The 19,144-nt window shown below is 44.6% G+C and overlaps 1 protein-coding gene across 2 annotated transcripts in view; it reads left to right on the top strand.

Moving 5' to 3' along the window:
- The window catches only part of CCDC42 (coiled-coil domain containing 42), a 61,774-nt gene that overhangs the window by 20,560 nt on the left and 22,070 nt on the right, over nt 1-19,144 (top strand). The gene's annotated exons all lie outside the window — the stretch shown is intronic.

The raw sequence follows: 19,144 nt of genomic DNA, 5'->3' as shown, positions 1-19,144 counted from the left end.
GGAAATACCCTTCTCACATATTTAAGGACGAGGTGTTGCGGGAGGAGCTGCGACAGGAGATTGGTCACTTTTTTCAGAGGAATGATACAGCGGGCATGGATCCAGGGATAGTCTGGGATGCCTTTAAAGCCACCATAGGGGGACGATTATTGGGATCAAGGCTAGGAGGGATAGGGAATTTAGGAAGATAGAAGATTTGGAGGCTAATTTGAAGGCAGTCATGCAGGAATTAGCCGTTAGACCTTCCACAAAGACTAGGAGGAGGTATAGGGTGCTTAAGGGCCAATTGGACACGATAGTCTCGGCCAAGGCGGAGAGGGCACACCTACATCTTAAGCAGAAGTATTATGTGTAGGCTAACATGGCGGATTGGCTATTGGCAAGAAAGTTGAGGAGCGAGGAGAAAGATAGAACAATACTGAGAATTGAGACGGCGGCGGGGAGGGAGGTCACAGTGACACAAGATATCAAAAGGGAGTTTGCGAGGTATTACGGGGAGGTGTATAAGTCGGACAACCCAGCGGAAGGGGATCAGGGGAAGTATCTGGAAGAGTGCCACCTCACTGGGATTAAGGTAGCGGATAGGGAGGAGCTTGAGAAGGACTTAACTATAGAGAAGGTCCACAAGGCTATTGCAGCTCTCCCCCTTAACAAAGCTCCAGGGCCTGACGGCTTCACAGTGGACTTTTATAGAACGTTTAGGGACGTCTTGGCCCCGAGAATGGTTGCCTTATATAATGCATTTGGGGGAGGCAACGGGATAACCACATCTATGGAGGAGGCGAAAGTGGTACTACTCCCTAAGCAGGGGAAAGACCCCACATCTTTCGGTGCCTACAGATCGATTGCTCTAATCAATTTAGACGCGAATATCTTTACTAAGATTTTGGCGGCCAGGCTCGAACCCCTCCTCCCATCCTTAGTGGAGCCGGACCAGTCTGGTTTTGTACGGGGAGGCAAACGCATGACAACACCAGGAGGATTGCCCATATTATAGAGAAAGTAAACAAATCCAGGATGGAGGCTATTGTGGTGGCCCTCGACGCTGAGAAAGCGTTTGATAGGGTATAATGGGGCTTTCTCTTCGCCACCATGCATCAGATGGGTTTCGGGGAAAAATTCATGGGCAAGATAGAGGCGAACTATTGTAGTCCCACACTGCGCCTGATGATTAATGGGTAGGCATCAGATCAGGTAGCGGTATCTAGTGGTACGAAGCAAGGCTGCCCGCTATCGCCACTAATTTTTGCAATATATCTGGAGCCGCTTCTGAGTAAACTCCGACTTCACTAGGTGATTAAGGGGGTGATGTTCGGGGTAGAGAACATAAGGTCGCTGCCTTTGCAGACGATATGTTGTTGACCCTGACAAACCCCCGAGAATCCCTGGAAGTGATCAAGAGTGTTTTTGGGGAGTTTGGCCAAATTGCAGGGCTACGGATCAATAAAAGTAAGTCAGAGGTGCTGTGTCTACAGATGTCCCCTGGGGTCGAAAGGGAGTTAAAGAAGAGCTTTGATTTTGCCTGGGCGCAGGGTAGGATTAAGTATCTGGGGACTGTTATTACGGGGACAATAGAGCGTATGTATGAGGCAAACTATCTCCCGCTGCTGGGGAAAATCAAGGGGCTGATCCTGGGCTGGGGACCGCTGGCTGTGTCTTGGTTAGGTAGGTTCAATGCTTTAAAGATGATTATCCTTCCAAAATTATTGTATTTGCTTATGGCGTTACTGGTTAGGGTACCGGCTCCCTTCTTCAGAAAGTTAAGCAAGCTTACTCAGGCCTACATATGGGGGAAGAAGAAACCTAGAGTTCCTCGTAGGCTGATGCAATTGCCCAGATGCAGAGGAGGCATGGGGGAACCGGATATGGTAAACTACTACCGGGCAGCTCAGATGAGGGTATTACGAGATTGGACGAAGAGTGACAGGGGGAAGGTGTAGATGGAAATGGATAGGGCAGTAGTAGGATATGGTCTGGAGGGGGTTCTATGGCTTCCCTGGGAGGACAGGCCCAAGAGGATGTACTGCAGCGCAATTGAGGCGTTAGTGGGTCGGTCATGGGATGAAGCGGTGCACAGATCAAAGATTACTACCTTCCCTTCACCTCTAGCACCCATCTTCGCTAATCCTCAGTTTACCCCTGGGTTGGGAGCTGACTCCAGTTTTGACGCGTGGCAGGTGGGGGCTGTAGGTGCCTAAGGGACCTGTACGAAGGAGGGCAGGTAAGAGACTTCCTTACCTGTAAGAACATCTTCCGGGTGGGGGAAGAGGAGCGGTTCCGATATATGCAACTAAGACATTGGGCCCTACACCCATCTATAAAGGGGACGGCCAAAAGGGATCTTACCCAATTTGAGAAATATGTTACAACTAAAGCAGGGGACAGACACCTATTGGGGGATCTGTATAGGTTGCTCAAGGAAGGGGAAGTGGCGGGCAAGAGGGGCTTTATGGCCATTTGGGAAAAAGAAACTGGGCAATCAATTGCACTAGAGCAATGGCAATCCCTGTGGGCGTATATTCCCAAGTTGACGAATTCTTTACAAATTCAAGAGGTTTGGGTGAAGTTGATGTACCAATGGCACCTCACCCCCGACAGGATAGCTAAAATGTATCGGTCCAAGACCACCCTGTGTTGGAGGGGATATGGGAAAGAGGGTTCCTGGGGACATGTCTGGTGGCAATGCCCAAAGGTAGTCCCGTTCTGGGTCAAAGTTTGTGAGGCGGTTCATGACACAATGGGCATAGATATCGTTGGAGGCATAGACACAGGGCTGTTTATATTGGGGCTGGATGGTACTCTGGAGGAGATGCGGACGAAGGCCCAAAAGAAGGTATACTTGATTTTGGGGATGGCAGGGGCACAGTTAATAGCACAAAAATGGAAGGCGAAGGAAGCGCCCACAGAACATGAATGGGTAGGAGGTTTTGGAGACTAGCAGCACTGGAGAAAGTGACGTACTCGCTAAGAGGAGAGCATCAGCATTTTCTTTTGGACTGGGACCTAGCGTTGCAATTTCTTAAAAGAGATTTCAGGACGGCCTGGTGCCCGCGTAGCATGAAGCTTCTGGGTTTTGCAATTGGAAGGAAGTTGGGGTCCCGGGTGGCCCCACACAGTGGAACTTGGATTGCCCAGCAGCATGGGAGAGGGGCGGCGTGAGACGGGCGAAGTAATGACTTTAACAAAGTACAAAAATTAAGAGAGATGCAGAGATGCACCATGACCTGTGGGGGTGGGAGGGCAGGGGTTGTTTGGGAGAGTGTGGGGGGAGTTGGGGGGTAAGGCTTGGTTTGTTCAGTTGTTTATAAATGCCAATAAAAAATGTATGTGAAAAAAAAAGAGGAGAGGGATGCTTAGAAGATGAATGAGTGTATTGGGGCATTGCCTCGATGAACTCAGAGAGGAGGACTCTGTACTATATGAAACTTAGAATGAAGGTATAAAAGGTAAAGGAGGTTGAGGGAATGACGTTTCAGACGGTGGCCCAGGGGCTACTGGGTATCTCGACAAAAACAGTGGACCGAAAATGTATTCTTCAGTTGAGCTTTTCAATGGTTAGAATTGTGGATAGTAGTGAGGTAATGGGTGAACCGAAGTGGCTGGGCGGAGGTGACTTTAGCCAAGGAATGTTACTAAAGTTTACAGGAGGAACCATCTTGTGGGCTAAGAGGGGAACAGGAAATGTGCAGAAGGCAGGAACTACATGGAAACATGGAGCGAGGACATGACTATAAGATGACAGTGGCAACCTTAAATGTGAAAGGCTTGAACCCCCCTTGTAAAAGGTCATTGCTAGTAAGGGAATTCATTAGGGAAGAAGCCAGTGATAATCTTTACACAGGAAACACATTTTATCAAGGGAGAAGAATACTGCCTATGTAGAAGGGCAATAGAGCAGACTTTCTGGGCATTCAGCAAGGGGAAAAAGGGGGGAGTGGAAATTCTCCATGTTAAAAGGTTCCATTTAGATGGAAATCAGTTTAAGCAACCATTGAAAGACAGGCTTTTAATAGTGAAAGGCTTTAGGGTTGGGGTTGTGGTTACATAAGGGGCAATTTATGGCCCCAATCAGGGTAAATTCATGTTTGTTGAGCAAGTATTTCAAATGGTGGAACAATGAGCTGAAGCCCTTATGAAACTTGGAGGGGATTTTAACTTAATTAGAGGTCCGGGATTAGACTGAAAGTCATGTAGACTAAATGTTAATAAAAGGGGGAAAAGAGAATGTCGAATTCGAAGAGTGCCTTAATAGATATTTTTGGTGTTACTTGTGGAGAGAGCTACATGCAAAAGCAGGGGGTATACCTTTTTCTTCCCACTGCATCAAACATACACAAGGATTGATTATCTCCTGTTGGAAAGAACGAAGGAGCATCAGATATACCAATCTAGCAATGGAATTCACGCTCAGACCACAACATTTTAGTAATGGAGTTGGAAATTGGAAATCCCCTTATGGATGGGTGAAGATGATACATCATTGAGGAATTAGGTCTTCAGGGACTTTTTAGAAGAGGGGATTTTCCAAAGTTTGAAAAGGAACAATCCTGGAGATGCCTCTCTCAAGTATGTGTGGGAGGCGGCTAAGGTCAAGATCAGGGGGCTACTCATAGTGAAAGGCGCGAGGAAGAAAAAGGAAAAGAAATTGAAAGCATAGATATTGGCATTAGAGAAAAGGCTACATGCTAGTGATGCAACTGATTAAACAGTGATGCTGTCCAAGAGATAAAAGACAGGAATTGCAGGAATTAATACCAGGAGAATTCTATAAGAAGATGAGAATCACAAGGTAGCATAAGAGAAGGTACTACCTTGGCACAATGCTGCTGTATTGGTTGAGAGCACAGAAATTGGAGCGTAGGGTGGTTGCAGTTCAGTACGAAGGAGGGAATGTCCAAACCAATACAGAAGAGATAGCTCAGGGTTTTGTGCAATACTATAGGACATAATATCAGAAATAATATAGAATAGGAGTTGAAGATATGGAAGAATATTTGAGTAACCTGGATCTCTCCACCCTAACAGTTGCAGGGATAAAGAGCTCAGAGGAACCAATTCCAGCAAAGGAGGTACAGGTAGCTATCCATCAAATGAAAATTGGAAAAAACCAGAGGGAGGATGGGTATACATCAGCTTTCTCCGAGTGCTTTTTTGAGGTGTTGGTCGCCCTTTCTAGCTGAGGAATACAATGGGATTCTGGGGGAGAGAGGAATTCCGCCCACCTTTCTCAAGGCCCTAATAGTGGTACTGCCAACAGAGGGAATGGACTCAACCCCCTGTTCGTCCCACAGACCCAGCTCTTTATTAAATATCAATGTCAAGATCTTTACGAGTATACTAGAGTCCCGGCTAGAGTTAGTTCTTCCCATGTTGAGATACTGAAACCAAGTGGGTTTTGTTAAGAACAAGCAGGGAGCAGATACCCTACATAAAACAGTGAACTTAATGGCTTCTCTGAGCTGCCAACAGCCAGCCCAGTCATCTTGTCGCTAGATGCTGAGAACGTGTTTGACCGGGTCAGCTGGGTGTTCATGAGATTAGTTCTGAAAAGGGCAGGTCTTGGACAGAATTGGATTAAATGGATTGAATCACCCCATTTTCTGCCATTGGCCTAGGTGGTGGCAAATGGTGTTATGTCCGCTCCCTTTTGAGTGCAGAATGGCACGAGACAGGGCTGTTCACTTTGACCATTATTGTTATACCCTTGTGATAGAACTCTTAGCAGCGAGTCTTAGGCACAATCAGTGAGTAAATAGATTTACAGCAAATGGCCGGAAGCATAATCTTATCCTGTTTACTTATAGTGCATTATTGTATGTTAATCGATCTCTCACATTATGCGGCGGGGGTACTCCAGAAATGTGGAAGATGCTCTGGGTTCAAGGTCAATTTAAACAAGCCTACTGCTTTTCCTATTGGGAAATTACATATACCAAATTAGTTGAATGGATTGTTCCAGAAGAACTATTTAGTGTTTTGGGAAATGGTTCTGAAAGATTTGAAGAGGTGGGAAGGGACATCCCTTGCGTGGATGGCACCATTAAGATGAAGATTTTACCCAGACTACGGTTTCTGTTTCAGATGATGCCCACTAAGGCATGCCATTCACTTTCTTAATGCTGGTTCAAGGGACATTACTGACATTCCTGTGGGAGGCTGCAAATCAAGGATTGCCTAAAACACACTTCTTTTACCCAAAGAGAAAGGGGGAGTATGCTTCCCAGATTTGCAATCTCAGGTGTTTGTGGATCACATGGCTCCGGCTAGTGCGAAACAAATAGGTGCATTTGGAAATGTTGGTTTTAACTTTAGTTTCTCCAGGGCAATGACGGTGGGTTCCACAGGATAAGATTGCCTAGAGCGTTTTACGCCAGCTTGTATTGGCAGTATTATGGTAACTGTGGAAGGAAAATAGGAGACTAAGATGGTTTTACTTGATGCCTCCCCGCTTAAGCTGCGTCTGGGCTCCTCCAATAAGAGATCTGATGCAAGAACCCGAGAGATTTTAGAAGTGGTATAAAGCAGGGTTTGATAGAGCTGGGCAGATGTGGGTGGAAGGGCAGCACGCCACAAGTGAACATTTGGGGTAATTTTTTAACATTGTGCTGTATCTGTGTTTAAGTATTTCCATCTCTGGGGTGGTCTGACAGATGCCAGATGGTGCAATAATTCCCAAAGGAACTTTGCACCATTTGAGCATCTCCTAATAGAAGAGAAGGCAAGGGAGAAGGGAAGGGATTGATAGCTCACATGTGTCAGGGGCCTTGCTGGCAGAACCATGAGAACCGCTGAAGGTAAAAGCACAATTCAGAGACGATATGGGAAGGAAATTACAGATACCTGGTGGAGTTTAATGCATGGCAAGGTTTTCTAGACCTTGGTAGCAGCACAATATAAAATGCAAGCTGTGAAAATCCTGCTCAGATGACACTGCACCCAACTCAAGCTATCTAAAATGTATTCAATGATTAGCCTAAAGGATTAGCCCTCATTGTTGGACTGGATATCACAAAATAGGAAACTATTGGAAAATACAGTGCCCTTGTCAGTACATACCGAAGTTCTGGAGTGAGGTTTTGGCATGGGTCCGAGAGCTGGATGGGATTACGTGTACCATAACTTCACGGTTGATTCTTTTGAGGGTTTGGGATGAAGAGAGAGAAGCGTAATCTCTTGGCGAGCACTATGATTATGATAGCAAGTGGGTAGCGTGGCAAAGCAATGAAAGAGACCAGCGTTACATCAAAGGAAAAAAGGTTGATTAAAGTGCTCTTCACTGATGAGGCCCAACAAGGTCGAAACATGTCTGGGGATGCTTGTGGTCTCACTCTATCATGTCCCAATGCCAGAATCCTGCAGGAGCAGACGATAGCCCACGCAATCCTCCAAACCAGTCCTCCCAGCAGTCAGGTGAACAACTGCTTGATTGACCAGATCGGGGGGGAAGTGGAGAAAATAATAAACGGTCAGGTTCCCTCCAGTCTCCTTAGGCTTTGGAACTGTCAAGACTAATCTTCTATTCCAACGTAGAAGCTGCTGAGCCCCACAGACCCACCAAAGCGCAGCATCCTCAACTAACTATATATTACCAGTTGAGTTTGTGACACCCTGGGGGAAAGGGGAATTTGGATAAAATAAGAAATCAGACACTGGAACTTGACATCATTTCAAGAGGTAAGTATCTGTAAGAATGAGATTAACAAGTAGAACAAATATAAGTATACATGTTAAACATTTATATTTCTTAAACTAATTTATCTAACTCACAATGACAAAAGTTTACCTGAATATCCTCTGCAATTTGCCTAGAGGATTTTTTTCCTTGTCAAATAAACTTGTTTTCATAACTTTAGACAAGTAATAACTTTTAAATTGAAATAGTTCAGCAAATGTTCTTAATCCATAAGAATTAAAATGTATACTCTTCATCAACTGCCTTTTCCTGAGACTCAAATGATGCATGCAGAGTTCATCAGATTGTCTTTTGACTTCAACATATAGGATGCTATTTGTTAAAACTTAAACAATGAACATGTTTTTCTTCTTTCTTTTTCTGAGAGTTATAATGTCATTTAAATCATAGAAAAGATGCAGCATGAACTCTTTTTCTTTTGCAATATGAATTGTATCCCTTTAAATGTGCACTTTTCATCAACTGCCTTTTCCTTTTAAAAGCTGATTTAAATGTCATTCTAATAGTTGTTCTCAAATGAAGATATTTGAACTTTGTATTCAAATTGTTTGCATAGTGGATTTATTTCCAAGGTTTGAAACTTTATCAAAATAGTATTTTCTGATTCAAACTTTTTTTTTCCATATGACACTCCTTTCCAGATTAGTCTAAGAATTATAAACCAATATAATCTGGTTTTGTGAATAGAATACTGGTTTACAACAGGTTAACTGGAAAGTCTTTAACTTTCTCGCCGCACGCGCACTTAAGCTCACCAGAGGAAATGCAACTCGGAAAGGACTTAAAAGCCTTCTTCACGATGAGCTCCCACAATCCGACTCTCCACACGTAGCTCCGTAACACATAGGATAACACGCTGCTTCATAACACGAAGACGGATGAATTCAAAGGTACCATTATTGACCTTTGAAAAGAAAATATTAGCATTAGAAAATCGCTCGCATTAAACAGGAAGCAACGTTAAATAAATATGTGCCTAAAATAAAAATATATCATTTTTTATAAACATGCACGTATAAAAATATGCACATACAGAATCAATTGACACTAAACTAACTGGATTATTAAATCCATAAATAAATTATTTGACAAGAATTTTAACTTTAAACTTGAAATCCACTTTAGTTGATAAATGACTGGTACTTAGCTTTTGGTTCTTGGAACGCTGGTTGTAGAATGATATTCTTCTACTCACAAGAAATTAATTCTTTCTTCGCAAGAGTTGAGATATTCTTATCAGGTAATATTCAAATTCAAGTTTCTTAACTGGAATCCTAGGCCTAAAGTTCAGGTGAACACAAAAACATGACTTGCTCATAAGACAAACTAAATGAAAGGCAGTTTAGAATGTTGGATCAAACCTTTGTTTACCACTCAACCAATCATGGCTCCAACTCAATTCCACCATTTTGGCTTGGGATCCCAACTGCTTCCTGAAAACTAAAGTTAAGGCCTAACCAAAAATAGAGTGTAATAATGTAATAAAGTTCTTACTTAATGTAATAATGTAATAACGTTCTTGCTTAATGTAATAATGTAATAAAGCTCTATCTTTAATTCAGAGACCTGACAGGAACACTGGGAAACCTGCAAATAACACATCTTTGGTTAACATTCAGAAACACCTGCACTGAATTTATATTTGCCCTCTTCTAGATTTACCCACCAATTGTCTTATCTTCCTGCCACTATGATCAGCTCCAACCTGCTGTGCTGTAAAGTTTATCAATACTTGGTGCTTCTTCTCACCTCAGGAAGATAACTCACTTGTAACCAATGTTTTAAGTACTCTTATTTACACTTCTATTGGTGAAAACTCTCTCTGCTCTCTAATCAGAGTCCAATGCATGCAGTCTCAAGTTTCCATAAACTTATAATACTCTGTTACCCAGGGTACTCGCTTTTAATATCAGCAAGCTGGCTGATTAACTTCTTTTTTCTAAAGTTCCCAAACTGAATCTTTTCAAAAACACAATTTGCTTCCTCTTGCTGCCTTAACTGCTTCCTCTAGCATTGCTGCCACACTTTCTGAGTGAATCTTGGCATTAATTGCTTTGTTCACACGAAGCAGTATTCTTCCTCTACAGTGAACACTGCCCTAGCTCGCTCACATTTGCGCTATCCTGAAACAGACTTCTCGCACGCGCGCATACCTTGAAACTGACACCCGCCAGGGAGAACACCTCCGAAGTGAAGTACTTCACCTTCCCCGCGAATCCAGCTCCACCCGCGTGGCAGTCACCTCAGCTGATTTCTTCCTCACCGCGCCATGCAAAATTAAACGCTACGCCACTTCTCTGAATGGATCCGCCCGGCGCTGCCACCTAAATGTTTCACCGACCCACAGACACGCCAAAAGGTGCTTTCCTCGAATGCGTGGAATACACAACACGCAATGGAAACAAAACGCTTCCCTTCTAGGCTGCATATGCACTACAGTCTAAACATATGCCTTTGAAGCTGAAGCTTGCTCGCAACTTAAAATTTCAAACTTATTTACAATGACCCGAGTACGAACTGAATATTTCTTTCAAGAAATTGATCATTACTTTTAATTTCCTTTGGCAACAAAGTTCATGCAGTGCATGCAGCTTGCAAACAGTCACTTTAACTTAGAACATTTCCATAACAATATCTTTTTCCCTTGTCACTTATCTGTGGTTGATCTCTGGCACTTTCTGTAGCTAGTCAACTGAAAGATGTGGTTCCTTTCTCTGGTTTCTGTGGTTAACTCGGGAGCTCTGAAGCGTTGCGACCATTTCTCTGCTGATCCTGAATGAAAGGCAGTTTAGAACCTCTCCTGAGGTTCCAAGCTGCATCACAAAGGTCTGTAGCAGTCGGTAGCCAGTAGTTATTGAGCAGGAAGTTCACCATCTTGCTTTGGGAGAATGTCAGCTGCCTAACATTAAATCAAGGAAGCATCAAGAACTTGCACCTATCAACACCATAAACAGCAGAATCATGACCCCAATACCCAGGAACCTGACAGTACCCCTCCTCCTTAACACCATGCCCTAGGGCGTGGTTTCATAGGATACCGAGAATGAAATCTCTTGACCAACTGTGGCGAATGAACATCCTGCTTGGAAACCCAGGATCTCTCTTCAGGACCATACCCTTTCCAGTCTATTAGTTACTGTAACCTTCCTCAAACCACCCTAGAGTCTAAAATGTCCTGAACCTCATACTCCTCCCCCAAACCTTCTACACAAACTGGACCCGGTGCCTTACCCAGCCTAGTTCCCTTTATGCAAGGTTTCAGAAGGTTAACATGGAAAGTGGGATGCACTTTCAAACAAGAGGCTAACCTTAATTTGATTGTCACTGGAGATAAAACGTTACAAAATGTTCTTTCTTTCCAAAATGCCCGCCAGAATTTGGAGACAAACTGAGTTCCCTGATCTGAAATTACTTGTGTCGGAAGGTCATGCAACCTTACCACATGTTTCAAAAATGCTTGTGCTAAGTTAGTTGCTGTTGCAGAACCCTTTATGGGGATGAAATGACTGGCCTTAGAAAGAACATCTACCACTACTAAAATAGTAGTGAAACCCTGATTGAAAGGTAAATCTACGATGTAATCCAATGAAATAGTGTGCCATGGACGTGGAGGAATGGGCAAAGGGGTCAATAAACCTGCGGGTCTCTGATTTTCAGGCTTAGCTCTCGCGCACACTTCACACGTCTGCACATAATTCAACGCATCCTTATGCGTTCCATCCCACCAAAACTCTCTGCGTACAAGTTCTAAAGTTTTTCTGAACACAGGATGCCCAGCTAGAGGTAATTCATGACCCTGATGAAGAGCCTCTTCCCTTAACTTCACTGTGGGTAAAAACAATTTTGCATCAACAAAAGGCAGACCATCTTTAATTACCCTTGCTGGATCCGCTCTTGCCCATTCACTCATCTGCTCTGTAGTCATTTCTTTTTGCACCCGTTTCCTCATACTCAATCCCTTTTGTATCTCTGCAACCACAAAATTTGAGTCCTTTAATAATGGCACTGAAGTCAAAGGATCTTCTTTCAGACTTCCTGGATTACATCGAGACAAAGCATCAGCCTTTCCGTTCTAACAATGTCACGATGAGCAGGCCAGATCGCCCCAGCCCAGCGGCAGTGAGAACATTGGGGCACATTAAGGGCCATGACTGGATCAAGCCTCAAAAGGAGGGCCACCAGGACCTAGTCCTGGCACCTCTGGCACCAGGCTCATGGAGCTAACCTCAAAGAAAACACAGGTATAGTTGGTCTGCCACTGAGGTATTGACTTCTGTGCTAATTGCAGTTAAGGGTGTGGCTCTAAGTCATTAGCTTGTGCATTAGTCTGCAATCATGGGTGTGGCAGAGAGCTTCTAGAATTAATTGCACAATGGGAGTGGCAGGGCATGGTTGGCTATATAAGCCCCACCCAAGCACTAAGGCATGCTTCACATTATTCTGCAGTTAGCAGCGCAACGCTCTCCGAGGAACTCCTGCCAGCAATCTTCTACAAACCTGCAAAGAAAAGCCGGAGATCGTCGGGCCTCGCATACTCACCTGCTCTGACTTACCTGTGCCTCCAGCAACGACCCGGTTGTTCGTAGAGGACTCCAGCTTTCATCGGTCACCGGCACCTGCAGAAGCAATAGAAGGAAAACAAGGTTAACCGCTGAGCTCATTCATCGCATCCTGTCACCGCCGCGCATTACTCACCGCTTCCGTCACCATCGACCGGATTCATTCATCACAGCGGCTCACAAGTATCTGGAAAAGAGAAAGAAAGAACAGGTTAGATCACGTAAACCGCACCTAAGCTCGCACTGGGCCCTAGACACAAGGCAGACCACCCTGACCCACTGGCTCAGCCGCTCACATGCGTTGCACCAAACCAACGCACACCGAGGAGGGCTTAGTGCCACAACAGGGACACGAGTCACAACAGTGAAACGAGCACGGACTGCGGCACACAGCAAAGGACAACACAGATAACTGGACACGGACAACATACAATACAACAGATTACACAGACAATAACAAGCAGAGCAACGCAAGTAACACAAGTTGTGACCACAGCAGTACTGGGTTGCCACTTGACTTCAAGGGTCAGTGAATTAACTGGATCCTACAGGACATTACGGCCCTGCTGAGACTAAGCAGGAAGGAGAGCCCACCAACCAAAACACAAGGTGAGAGCTCCCCGGAATGGAGACCACGTGAGGAAGGAGCAGAGTGGGTGTCACAGGTAGCAGGCACAGACAGTCTCACTCACCACCCTTTCCCCTGTCGTAGGAGCTGACCCAAGGACAGTCCCGGGAACAAAAGACACACAGGGCCTCTAACCAGGGAAGCAGGCACTCCACGCATCAGCACCGGACGTCCCCGCAGAGACAGGGTGAGCGTAACAGACGACCAGGTTTAAAAGTAATTACAAAATCAAACTCAGCGAAAAGAAGACCATCTTAACTGACGTTGCGTTAAGGTCTTGGCTGAACGAAAGAAGGTCAAATTTTGGTGACCTGAAAGTACTGTTACCTTATGTCGAGCACCAAGTCGATAGTGCCTACATTCCCCAAATGCTGCCTTTATTGCCAGAAGCTCCCTGCCGGAAATGGTGTAATTTCTTTCTGCGCCTGAAAACGTTTTGGAAAAGAAAGCCACCGATGTAACTGATCAGAGGTTGGGGGTGTCTGCAAAAGCACAGCTCCTAAGGCCACATCCGAAGCGTCAGCGGTTGTTCTGCATCAGGATGCAAAAGTATTGGTCCAGTGGTGAACTTGCTCTTTAGAAAAAGAAAGGCCTCTTTCCCTTCCTTCTCTCAACAAAATGTAACACCCTTCTTCAATAAACGTGTGATTGGAGCCACCACAGACAAGAAGTCTTGAATGAACCGACAGTAGATGTTAGCAAACCCGCTGAAACTTTGCACACCCTTCACACAAGAGGGAGTTGGCCAATCTGTCGCCTTAATCTTGAAGGAATTCATCTCCAATCCGGCCGGGGAAATCACAAACCCCAAAAATTCCACCCTTGTCGTGTGAAATTGACTTTTCTCGAGCTTGGCTAATAGATGGTTCTCTCTTAATTTCAGTAATATTTTCCAGACATGTTCTTGATGCTGATGCTCCTCTCGGGATAATATAAAAATATCATTGATATAAACTATTACGAAGACATCTAGGTATTCCTGCAAAACTTTGTTGATGAAATACTGAAACGCCACTGGCACATTGCACAGTCCGAACGGCATTACCTGGTATTCAAGCAATCCGAAGTGAGTTCAAAACGACATCTTCCATTCTTCACCTTCTCTGATTCTGACTAAATGATATGCTCCACATAGATCCAATTTAGAAAAGATCTTCGCACCTTGAATGGTATCTAGCATCACTGAAATCAACAGAAGCGGATATCGATTCTGGATTGTTATTGTATTGATGGCTCTGTAGTCGATGCAAGTTCTTAAACTTTTATCCTTCTTGGGCACGAAAAATAATGGAGAGGTCACGGGAGATTGAGAATGACGAATTAACCCCTTCTTTAAGTTTTCCTGCAAGTACTCCTTTAGATGTTCGTTTGTTCTTTCACACACCAACACTATAAGAGCAGAAAGGAGCAGGGAAACTCTATACCCTGAACCAGAGTATTATTGTACCACAGAAATCCAGAAAGAATGTCCAGGGAGATATGATATGATATGATATGGCATTTGTAACGCGCCTATACACAAGTGTTTCAAGGCGCGACTAGGCGGGGGGGGGGGACAAGGGGAAGACAGACAACGATACTGCTAGGCCAGGTATCATTCAGACCGCGCAAGTGCAGGGGTAGTGGAAGGGAAAAAATGCAAGGGAAAGGGGAGGGGGAAGTGCAGTACAAGTAAGTAGAATAAAAATAAATAAATAAATAGGGCCAGCTGGTGGCAAGTGCAAGGTAGGTGCAGGCAAGTGCTGGGAAGGGGGGGCTGTAGGGATACAGAGACAGTCCCGCAGTGCAGGGGATGCGATGCCAGGGAGGCAGTGCAAGTGGAGAGTGGCTGGGCCCAGGACCGAGGTCGGTGAGAGTGGCCCAGTTGCAGATTCAGTGCAATTTCAGTGTAGAATTTAGCAGGGGAGAGGGACAGAGAAGGCAGAGGCAAAGAGGAAGGTTTTGAGGTGCTTCCGGAACCGGAGATGGTTCTCCTCAAGTTTCAGGAAGGCAGGAAGGCTGTTCCAGAGGGAGGCCCCTGCCGCGGAGAGAGATCTACCCCCAGCTCGTTGCTTTGAGAAGCGGCTGACCCTGAGGGAGTTGGAGACGGATGAGCGAAGGGCTCGGGAAGGAAGATATTTAGGGAGAGAGAGTTGAAGGTATTTTGGCCCCAGGACCCAGAAGGCCTTGTGGATAATGCAGAGGGTTTTGAACTTAATCCTCGCAGCCACTGGGAGCCAGTGTAGAGATTGCAGTCCTGGAGAGATACGGTCCCTGGGCTTGAGGCCAAGGACAAGTCTCGCAGTTCTGTTCTGGATGAGTTGCAGAGGGCGGAGAGTGGAGGTAGGCAGATTAAGATAGAGGCTGTTACAGTAGCCCAGCTTCGAGAGAACCAGGGCTCGGGAGACAGTGAGCTTCTGGGGGAAGGAGAGGAAGGGAAGAATACCTCTGAGGAGGTGCAGCTGGTAGTGTGACTTCTTAGAGACGTCAGATATGTGAGGAGAGAAGGAGAGTGTAGAGTCGAAGATGACCCCGAGGTTTTTAGCCTTGCAGGTAGGAGCAGGAAGAGGGCCAAGAGAGGCCAGCCAGAGAGCTGCAGGGAAGGAGGGAGTGGGTGTGCCAATGAGTAGAATCTCAGTCTTACTGGCATTAAGGCAGAGGTCATTGGTGGCACACCACCAGCAAAACTAGGTTGCTTACAAAATGTATCAATTTTTATTTAATCATGATACAGAAATGTGCAAAATAGTCAATTAATGACACAGTACTTTAAAGAACATATTACATAGCACAACAACATGGGTACACAAGACACATGGCTAAAATTAGTCGAACATCAAAGACCATTCATAGTGCAGCATTCAAACCATACAACATTCAAAGTGACAATCATCCAAACAACAATAGCTAAAAATGACAAAATTGATTCGCAATCGAAGTGAGTACAATCTCCACATCCCATCTAATTATTTTGATGTTTTAGGAATTGAAAAACATACAATAGAAATGATTAAAACAATCTATAGTCAGGGTGGATCTAGGAGTGAAAATGTTGTGTAGATCACATCCCTGGGAGAAAAACTCAACCGGTTTCGACGTGGTATGTCTATTGCACAACGTCTTCATCAGGAGATATGGGATGAAAAACTGCAAGAGAAGAGCATTACTGCATAAATATGCAGCAGTGCCCCATCTCATGAAACAGATCCAACAATTAAAAATGTAATGTGTACCCACCATGTGCCACCTATTACAAGCCATGTGAAGAAAAAGAATAGTATTTAGGTGCTGGGGAGATCAAGCAGAATCAAAGACACATCCCAGTAACAGAGGTATATTTAGAAAAACCAGAGGCTGGGGTGCCCACTCCGTGAGGTGTGCAAAAAGGAGCAGAAATGTGGTTGGAAACACCACAGGGAGGCTAAAAAGGAAAAAGACCTAGGCACCAGACCAGATAGGGTGGCTGAAAGGCCAAAAGGACAGAACCCAAGTAAGGGGGTAGATGATAAACCAAACAAACCTCACACAATGAGCCAGTCGCAGACCCGATGGATTAGTGGGTCTCTATGCTGGAATATATACCCACATGAGGCAGCAACTATTCAAGAACTGAAAAACAGTTATAGCGCAAATTAGACCAAAGAGTTATACACTACACAAGAAAGGCTAACTGTAAAAGATGGGATAGTTACCTGCCAGTGCAGAAGGGCTGTATTAGGTGGTGCCCAACATGAGTAAATCTAAAAAAATTGTGATGACCTCCTGGATATTGGATACAGTCGGGGAGGTATTATCAGCACGGAATAGCCAGGTTAGCTGTGGAACAAATACAGGTGTGAGTGTAAACGCAAGCTGTGACCGCAAAGGTGCGGCAGACAATATATTACCTAAGCAATTGGTCAATGAAATAAAGGGAGAGCAAAAGCCTTCCCAAGATACAGGCCAAATGCCCCTATTTTGGGCTGAACCACTAGTGTATGTGCTACAGCAAGCAATGCTGTGACCGTCTGGGGGTCCGCAGAGGTCATGGAAACCTCGGGACCAAGTTACAGGAGGCAACAAGAACTAGTCAGTAATGATGACAAAATGCTGACATGTGCGTAATGGGCATCCGCCCGTGGTACACAAAGTAAAGCACCAAAAAACTATGGCCTGAAAGTATACAAACTTACTTGGTAATTGGTGCGTGGGCCAGATAAAGGGGCAGCTGTAAAAATTCAAACAGCCTGCTTGCGACGCCCGACACAGTAATGTACTGCGTTAAGGAACGAAGGTCAGTCCACTGAATTAGACCACCCCTGCAGTGTAAATCACACGACCAGGACGCAACACGTAGCTGCGATGGGTAGCGTGGCAATGGCCCGCCCACGCTCCCAAGTCTCGGGTCCGTCCGGCACAAAAAAGGAGAAAGAAAGGAGACTAATATGAAGCTCCAAATATAACAGTGGTAAGGGCTGGAAATACCAGTGTGGGTGTTCCTTGGGATTGGACCAAAATGGTCTCAACGTATAAATATAGGGGAATGAAAAATCCCATAGCAAAACGATGTCAATAAGGGTGTCACCAGGACCTCATTGATAATAATGTGACACCACATTATACTCCACTGCCCAAAGCATAATTCCAAGGTGAGGGATGGACAGAACAACCATGATGTACGGTATAAGACATCAAATGAAGGGACTATGAACCACCAAATTGGGCCCAAACACCTCATATAAGTCCAGTATATTGATGAAAATAACCCCCTGGCATTAACGACCCACACCCAAAGCTGGGGATGTCGGCTGCATATAAATAGCATAACCATAGAACCTGATGTTCCTCAACCGTGGAACCAAATATGGGGCTGATACACAATGTGCCCATAAAGCAAAGGATGTAAACCTAGGAGGGGGGCTGTCTATCTCACATTGAACTCCCATGTTTCCATGGAGTTAAGCCCTTTTTGTAGAGTCCTAAGGTTAAAGATCCACATTTGCTCTTTGTATGCCAATTTGTTAATGGTTTGCACATGGCCACTTGCTGAAATTTTCTCAATGCAGAACCATCTTAATGAATCTGCGTCATGACCCCTCTCTAAAAAATGGGACACCAATGGGGCAGTGAGACAACGCATCCTGATCTTGGAGCGATGTTCATTGATGCGCACATGTATCTCTCTGGAGGTTTTACCTATGTAAACCAAATTACACGGGCATTGAATGGCATATACCACGTTCTTACTTTTGCAAGTGGTGAACGTACGCAGATCCCATTGTCTACCGTCATTCACAAAGTGTGTAGTCTTTTTGGAGAATCTGCAGGCCATATAAGTGGTACAGGGATAGTGCCCTACCACTGGTTGTAAATTGACATGCCTAACCACATTGCGTTGTAATGGTAGTCTGTTGGCCCCGGTGAGCTTCTGTGCCAAACTCTTCCCTTTTCTAAACGCAAAAAGTTTTTTTTAAAATTGATACCAGCAGAATTCAAGATCCTCCAAGTTTTAAGGATAATCCCATTAATTGACTCACTGAACCTGCAAAATTTGGTGATACAAACAATCTGTTAATTTTTTGTGTTTTTGGGTTGTGCAATAAGCAGGGCTTCACGATTGGCACATCGCACTCTTTTTCTAGAGTGTTTGATAAGTTTTTTGGGGTACCCACGGAGTAGCAACCTGGCTTGTAAAATATCTTCATGCTTATTGAAGTGAGAAATATTAGTACAATTACGTCATAGCCGTAGGAACATGCCATACGGTAGGTTGCCTAATAAGCTCTTTGGGTGTTGGCTCTTAAATTGCAGAGTAGTATTACGTTCTGTAGGTTTTCTATACAGTTATGTATGAAGGCACCCTTCATCAACAAAGATGGATAAGTCGAGAAAGGCAATCCTAGAGGTGGAAGATTCAAACGTGAGTTTCAAATTGGAGTCCACCTGATTGAGCCAAGATATAAATCTATCCAATGTGACAAGGTCACCTTCCCAAATTAACAGAATATCGTCTATATACTGACAATACAGTTGGATGTGTTTGACAAAGGGATTAGTGACATTAAGCACATGGTTTTCCTCAAACAAGAACATGAAGAAGATGGCCAGGTTAGGGGCAAAGGTACAGCCCATCGTCGTGCCCTTGGTTTGCAGGTAGTAAGTATCCTTAAACTTGAAGAAGCTATTGGACAAAACCAGTGCAGCACAATCACTAAGAAATTCAGTTGGAACAATGTGAGGGAGAGGCCGTCTGTCTAACATAATGTGTAAACTGGAAACAGCTTTATCTTGAGGGATGTTGGTATA

Source organism: Ambystoma mexicanum, chromosome 3p (genome assembly GCF_040938575.1).
Source record: "Ambystoma mexicanum isolate Mex_15411 chromosome 3p, UKY_AmexF1_1, whole genome shotgun sequence".
Taxonomy (NCBI): Eukaryota; Metazoa; Chordata; class Amphibia; order Caudata; family Ambystomatidae; genus Ambystoma; species Ambystoma mexicanum.
Note: the sequence above shows the minus strand (reverse complement) of the source record. Positions and strands in the feature narration are given on the sequence as shown.